Source organism: Lygodium microphyllum, chromosome 6 (genome assembly GCF_053477565.2).
Source record: "Lygodium microphyllum isolate KBCC chromosome 6, Lygodium_microphyllum_v1.1.10, whole genome shotgun sequence".
Taxonomy (NCBI): Eukaryota; Viridiplantae; Streptophyta; class Polypodiopsida; order Schizaeales; family Lygodiaceae; genus Lygodium; species Lygodium microphyllum.
In genome coordinates this window covers 131857971-131865487 of record NC_141140.1, presented here as the reverse complement: position 1 = coordinate 131865487, position 7517 = coordinate 131857971, and positions in this window count along the sequence as shown.

The window sequence follows — 7517 nt, the reverse complement described above, 5'->3', positions numbered from 1 at the left end:
CCATTGAATTCTTCTCTTCTTGGCAATGCCAATTCCTTCATTTTCAGCCTCTTTTGGTGCTTGTTGATGGCAAGATTCCCCGGCTGCGCACCAAAAACATGGAGCCCCGAGAGGAACACCAAGGAAAAGGGAATTCTCTTGCAAGAAAATCTATCTTGTAACATCAACAAGCTTGTTTATCATGTTTCATATGATCACAATGAAGAAAAGAACACCAGGCACAACAAATCTTCATGCAGCATCATGTAAATCTCCCACGGTTTTTAATAGAATCAACCATATTCTTCAACATCTTCACAAAATCCATCAATAGACCAAATAAAACAAAGAAGTACACCATCTTTGAATGGAAATACATCACATAGTATTCATCTTCAGTATCTTCATAGTCTTCTCTCTCAATCTCTCATATACAATCACTCTGTTTCAATAGAATTGGCTATCTCCGACTCTCTCTCACACACTCCATCAATCATACATCATATCCTCATTACAATCTCTCAAAAATCACTCTCAATAATCACTCTTAGGTCGTGGATACCCCTCCCAAGAGGTATGTCTGATATGAAAGGTCACCAGAGCCACTACAGTGTCTCTTCACAGCTCACTACTGTCACTTCACTCTAGTCTTCTCTTGAGTCTTCAGCAGCTACTTCTTCCACTTCCTCCAGCTCTTTTGCACTTGTATTCACCTCTTTCCAAGGCTAGAAAACTTTCCCAAAATCACACATACATTCCACAGAACACTTACAGAACAGTCTACAGAACAGTACCAGAACAGAACAGAACAGTACAGAAGCAGAACAGAACAGTACAGAAGCAGAAGCTCTACAGAAGACCTACAGAAGGTTACAGAAGGTCATCAAAACTACATAACTCATTCTCAAACTATTCAAAACTCTCACAAACCATTCAATAAGCTTTCACAATATCTCATTCTTCATCAATCCATACTCCATCCCTCCTTACAGAAGACAATCAGATCAAAAACAGACCAAAACAGAGCAAAACAGAAGGTATACAGAACCATTCAGAACCTATCAAAACATCACAGAACCATCAACAAACATCATGATCTTCCAAAACACTCTCAATATCATCCAAAACACTCTCAAACCACTTCCAAATCAATCAATCATCCCATAAAATCAACCATTCAGCTCTCAAAAACAACAAAAATCAGCCAAAAAACAAGTCATTTCAACACTCAACATGTTGAGTGTTGAAATGACTTGTTTTTTGGCTGATTTTTGTTGTTTTTGAGAGCTGAATGGTTGATTTTATGGGATGATTGATTGATTTGGAAGTGGTTTGAGAGTGTTTTTGATGATATTGATTGTGTTTTGGAAGATCATGATGTTTGTTGATGTTTCTGTGATGTTCTGATAGGTTCTTATTGGTTCTGTATACCTTCTGTTTTGTTCTGTTTTGGTCTGTTTTGTTCTGATTGTCTTCTGTAAGGAGGGATGGAGTATTGATTGATGAAGATCGAGATATTGAGAAAGTTTAGTGAATGGTTTGTGAGAGTTTTGAATGGTTTGAGAATGAGTTATGAGGTTTTGATGACCTTCTGTAACCTTCTGTAGGTCTTCTGTAGAGCTTCTGCTTCTGTTTCTGTTCTGTACTGTAGCTGTTCTGGTACTGTTCTGTAGACTGTTCTGTATGCTTCTGTAAGTGTTCTGTGGAATGTATGTGTGATTTTGAGGAAAGTTTTCTAGCCTTGGAAAGAGGTGAATACAAGTGCAAAAGAGCTGGAGGAAGTGGAAGAAGTAGCTGCTGAAGACTCAAGAGAAGACTAGAGTGAAGTGACAGTAGTGAGCTGTGAAGAGACACTGTAGTGGCTCTGGTGACCTTTCATATCAGACATACCTCTTGGGAGGGGTATCCACGACCTAAGAGTGATTATTGAGAGTGATTTTGAGAGATTGTAGTGAGGATATGATGTATTATTGATGGAGTGTGTGAGAGAGAGTCAGAGATAGCCAATTCTACTGAAACAGAGTGATTGTATATGAGAGATTGAGAGAGAAGACTATGAAGATATTGAAGATGAATACTATGTGATGTATTTCCATTCAAAGATGGTGTACTTCTTTGCTTTCTTTGTTCTATTGATGGATTTTGTGAAGATATTGAAGAATATGGTTGATTCTATTAAAAACCGTGGGAGATTTACATGATGCTGTATGAAGATTTGTTGTGCCTGGTGTTCTTTTCTTCATTGTGATCATATGAAACATGATAAACAAGCTTGTTGATGTTACAAGATAGATTTTCTTGCAAGAGAATTCCCTTTTCCTTGGTGTTCCTCTCGGGGCTCCATGTTTTTGGTGCGCAGCCGGGGAATCTTGCCATCAACAAGCACCAAAAGAGGCTGAAAATGAAGGAAATGGCATTGCCAAGAAGAGAAGAATTCAATGGATGTTTGTAAAAGTTCCTTCTTCCACTGAAGAGTTGGAATTCCTCATAATCAAAGCCACTTTCCACAAGAAGTTCATCCCACAATGGCGGAAACACATTACCATCATGATGCATGCTCTATGTGGTGGACAGTTTCCTCTTTCTATTGAAGCAGCAGAAACTTGCATCTTGGTGGCAAACTGTTTGGGAACAAACTGAAGAGCAGAAACAGAGAGAATGAACATCCATGGAAGATTTGGCATTCATTGAGAAGTTTCCAGACAACATCAAGTGGGAGATTGTGAAGAAGCTTCAGGAGTCTTGGTCTGTAGAGGTTCACAGGGACAAGAAGGAAAAGAGTTGGAATTTGTTCGTAGATGCTCAACAGCAAGATACATGGGATGCTTGGTGTACTGATAATCTTCTGTTTGTTCAATTAGCAACCCACTGGAAGTTGGTAGACAGAGTGTTTTTCACAACATACACTATTGAAACCATCAGAAGCTGGCATTACTATGATGATGGCACCACCACCATGCTCAGACGTATGCATTTTGACACCTTCAGAACCGAATACCTTCCTCTGTGCAGTGGCATGAAAGCAGAATTTAGGGACGTTGAAAAGAAAGAAGTAGAAGAAATGTTGGCAAGAGAGTCCTCCAGAGACTGAAGCCTTCTGTTAACCCTCTGTGGAGCACTAACAATATAGTGGAGTCAACCCCCTGATGAATGACGCAATAAAAAGGCAAGCGTTAGAACGAGTCCAGAGGTACGTGAGAAGAGAGAAAGCAAGAATCAGAGCCGAGAGCGAGCTCGCAGCAGAAGTCGCCTTTGACGCCCTTGCGGAACTCTTTACAGAAGTCCCAATGGCACATCAAGCCCTTCCTCCTCCTGCTGGAGGTCCACTTCCAAGCCAGATCCGTCCTGGAAATATTGATGACAGACCAGCGAATGTAGTCCCATTGCCAGTTTTTAAGGGCGAGTACAATGAAGACCCCGATCTTCATGTAGCAGAGTTTATGGTAGCATGTGTGGCTAACAATGCCAGAACCCCTGAGCATTGGTTAGCGATATTCCCCGCCACTTTCAAGGGCGCGGCGTTTCAGTGGTATGAAAGACAAGCAGCAGGAACTTTTGGCACATGGGACGACCTGAAGTTGGCCTTCCTCACTAAATTCAGGCGTGAAGGTTTTGAAGAGCGGATGAGAGAGGAATTTATGAACCTAAGTCAGTCCTCTGGAGAAAGAGTGGAAGCCTATGTCTCACGAATGGAATCCATCCTGAAGAGATGGACTAACCATAATCTAGATGATGGCATTCAGAAGGGGGTGTTTCTCAGAGGATTACAACCAGAAGTCCGTAAGTTTGTGGAGCTACAAAGACCAGCCACCCTGCAAGCTGCAACAGAAGGTGCAAGACTGTACGATGAAGTGGAAGCTAGACTAGCAATGAATACAGGAAGAGGAGTCCTACCTCCTCTGGTGCCAGGAATGATGTACCCACCAAATGCAGTCCCAGGGACTGTTCCCTATCCCTACCAACAGATGCCCCCGGTATCACAGTACAGTGCACCAAATCCACAGTGGCCACAATCCATGCCTCAAATGATGGCCCAACCACAACAACCATGGTCTCAACCAATTTCCTCAATGACAAGTCAGCAGCAACAGTGGAACCCTACCAACTGGAGTCAACAGCCAACAGTTCAAACAGGAGCTCTGAATCAGAACCAGAACAGAGACCCCTCTGTACCAGCCCAACCCGTTTATGCAGTGATTACAGAAACTCCTCAAAACCCTCCTACCAGTACGTCCGGAGGAGAAAGCTTGAAGGATTATTTATCCAACTCAGTTGCAAACATAAAAAAGGAGTTGATGGATGTGATTACAGAGCAACTACAGACGCTGAAAGTGAACACAGCGAGCATATCCAACGTTGCAGGAGCAGGAAGAGATGTGATGCGGTCAAATACTTGGTGTGGTAAGTGTCATCAAGCAGGCCATTTAGCCACTGAATGTACACGGAAACCAACCATTCCTGGGGCCTTCTGTTCCTACTGTTTGCGGAAGAACCATACAGAGGACATTTGCTCTCTGAAGGAGATGCATGATAGGAGAAGAAAGGAAGAAGACGCAAGATTTAACTTGCTGGAATCCAAAATGACAACACAAGATATTGGACCCAAGCCTAGAGAGTTTGGTCCTAATTTCGGACCCAGAAGATTTCCTTCTCAAAGTTACAGAGGAAGACAGTCTGGCGGTGGTCAGAGATCAGAAGTGGAGTGTTACAGATGCGGAGAAAAGGGCCACATCTCACCAAATTGTCCAAATGCTCGAAGGTCAGTGGATTACAAGCCCTTATGCAGTCGATGCAAAGGAGAAGGCCACACTGCAAAAGACTGTCCAAGCCCAGTCCCAGTGAAAAATAGTGCTACTGATAGTCCAGCCAAGGCCCAAGAGCCTACTTCCAATTTAGTGGAATTGGAAGTTGCTGCCATCACTCGTGCAAAGCAGAAGGAACCACCTATCCAGAAAGAAAATAACCCTCCTGCCAGAACAGTGAAGTTCAATCTTCCACCAGAAGAACAGAACAGAACAGACCTAACAGTGCCGTACAAAGCCCTACAGAGCCACAGAGAGTTACAGAGACAGTTACAGAGACAGGACCAGAGGTTCAGGAGACAGAAGAGGAGGAAGTGCCACAAGTGGCAGAAGAAGCTCCTGTAATTCCTCTAATGGAAGGAAGAGGGAAAATGAAAATGGGTGTTGCCCATTCCCTAACCGGTTAGAGAAGCCAGTGGATCCTATTAAGGAATACGATCTAGTTAGAGATCTAGATACCTTTAAACCAAACCTCACATTCCGACAATTATTGATGTTGTCTCCAGTTGCCGGAAAAGATTCAAAAGCATACTGACAAAAAGACGTGGTTTAAGGATTGCTCCCTCCACAGTGACAAAGTCCAACAAGGCTCCAGAGCCTGTCAAAGAAGTGGACGTGGCTAATGCTTTTTTAGATCCGGGTACCCCAGAGACTGGCGTATGGATAGAAGGTTGCTTTATTGCAAATGCACTGATCGATGGTGGTTCATCAGTGAACATTATGACAGATGTGACAATGAAGGATCTAGGCTTACAAGGTGTGCAACCAACCCAATGGCTCATCAGATTGGCGGATCAGAGTAGAATCAAGCCTTTGGGCATTCTTCCATATGTGAAGACTACAGTGGCTGGAAAAGATTATTGGCTGACCTATTTGGTGGTGAAGCCAAACTCTTATGGTACATCCTATCCTCTGTTACTAGGTAGACCATGGCTTTTTCAAGCCCGAGCAAGGACGGATTGGTTTAAAGGAACCTTGACCTTGGGCAGAGGACCCAACAAGTGGTGCTGAAACTGTATGGTTCTCAAAAAGGACATGGATCCACCTCTTGGAATTATCTTCTGATTCCCCTAACGAGGCTACAGATGGAACTCGCAGACGAAGATTGTCAAACAAATCCTTCCTAAGAAAACAGTGGCACATTCCTTAACAGTGGATACAGTAAGCCGACTTCCAAAGGATACAAAGCCATTATCAATGGGTGAATACTTCCTGCCTGAACCAGGCATGACTTCTGAAATCACTTCTGATAGTGAGATAGAAGCATGGATGTACTGCTCTCCATGTTACATGGCCACAGCAGAAGCAGAGACAGAGGCAGGAGGGGAAACAGAGAATCTATTCTTCTGTTACAGAGCTCCTACAGAGACAGAAGCAGAAGCATCAACAGAAGCAGACGCAGAAGCAGAGACAGAGACAGAAGAGGATGAATATGATATGGACGAAGAGAATGATGAAAGTGAGCCAGAAGAGTCTATCCCCCTTGAAGAGGATACATTTGGGGAAGAAGTTCCAGAAGCATCGAAGCCGATGAGCTCATGCTATGGGACAGAATGGCGATGGTACCATTTGGTCTGGTAAATGGATCTTCTCATATGCAAAACCTTTATAAGAAATGGATGAAGAAGAACAAGCCGTCTTTCAAGTGTGGCTCCTGCCGTCCTAACCTATCTTTGCCAAAGAAAGATGATGATGATGCACCGTGCCAACAAGCACCAGTCCCATCAACCCAACAAGCATCAGAGGGTCCATGTTATGTGACGTTCCTGGATGTATCATCAGAAGATGAGTCTTCAAGCCACGAGGTAATTAATCTTGAAACCAAATCCGAAACGGCGCTTATCCCATTTCAACGTCTTAAGAAGCAACCTAAGTCTCCACCAAAAGACGAAGTTGGTTCTAGTGGGACATCAGAAGAGGACACCACTCCCTTGAAGGAGTCGGATCTGTATCCAGAAGCAGTCCGCAGGAACTTCATCCGTGAAGTAGCAGGTGAAAGGCAGTTGACCTTTGTGGATGCAGAAGGCACTGAACGCCACTTAAAGGTGGGTAGCAGTCTCCCAGAAGAGGAATTGTCAACTTTGTACAATTTGTTGAAAGAAAATTTGGACGTGTTTGCATGGTCTTACAAAGACCTAAAGGGGATTGATCCCACAATATGTCAACATCATATTGACTTGGAGCCTGATGCCAAGCCAGTACGGCAACGACAGAGGCGAATGAACCCGAATTATTCCACATTGGTGAAAGCGGAGCTGCTGAAGCTTCTAGAAGCCGAGTTCATTTATCCAGTGGCAAACAGTGAATGGGTTTCACCCATCGTGGTTGTACCCAAGAAGAATGGAAAATTGCGAATATGTGTGGATTTTCGAAAGCTTAATTCCAAGACGAAGAAGGATCATTTTCCTATCCCTTTCACAGACCAACTGTTGGACACAGTGGCAGGACATGAACTTTATTCTCTTCTGGATGGGTTCAGTGGATACAACCAAGTCCAAATCGCAGAAGAAGACCAGTCCAAAACAACCTTCACCACAGAATGGGGGACCTACGCTTACAGAGTGATGCCATTTGGGCTCTGCAATGCCCCTGCTACTTTCCAACGAGTCATGATGGCCGCATTTCAAAATCATCTGCATGACTTTATTGAGGTATATTTGGATGACTTCTGTGTCTATAGTTTGATCAGTGAACACTGGGGACATTTGGAACAATGCTTTGACCGATGCCGGGAGT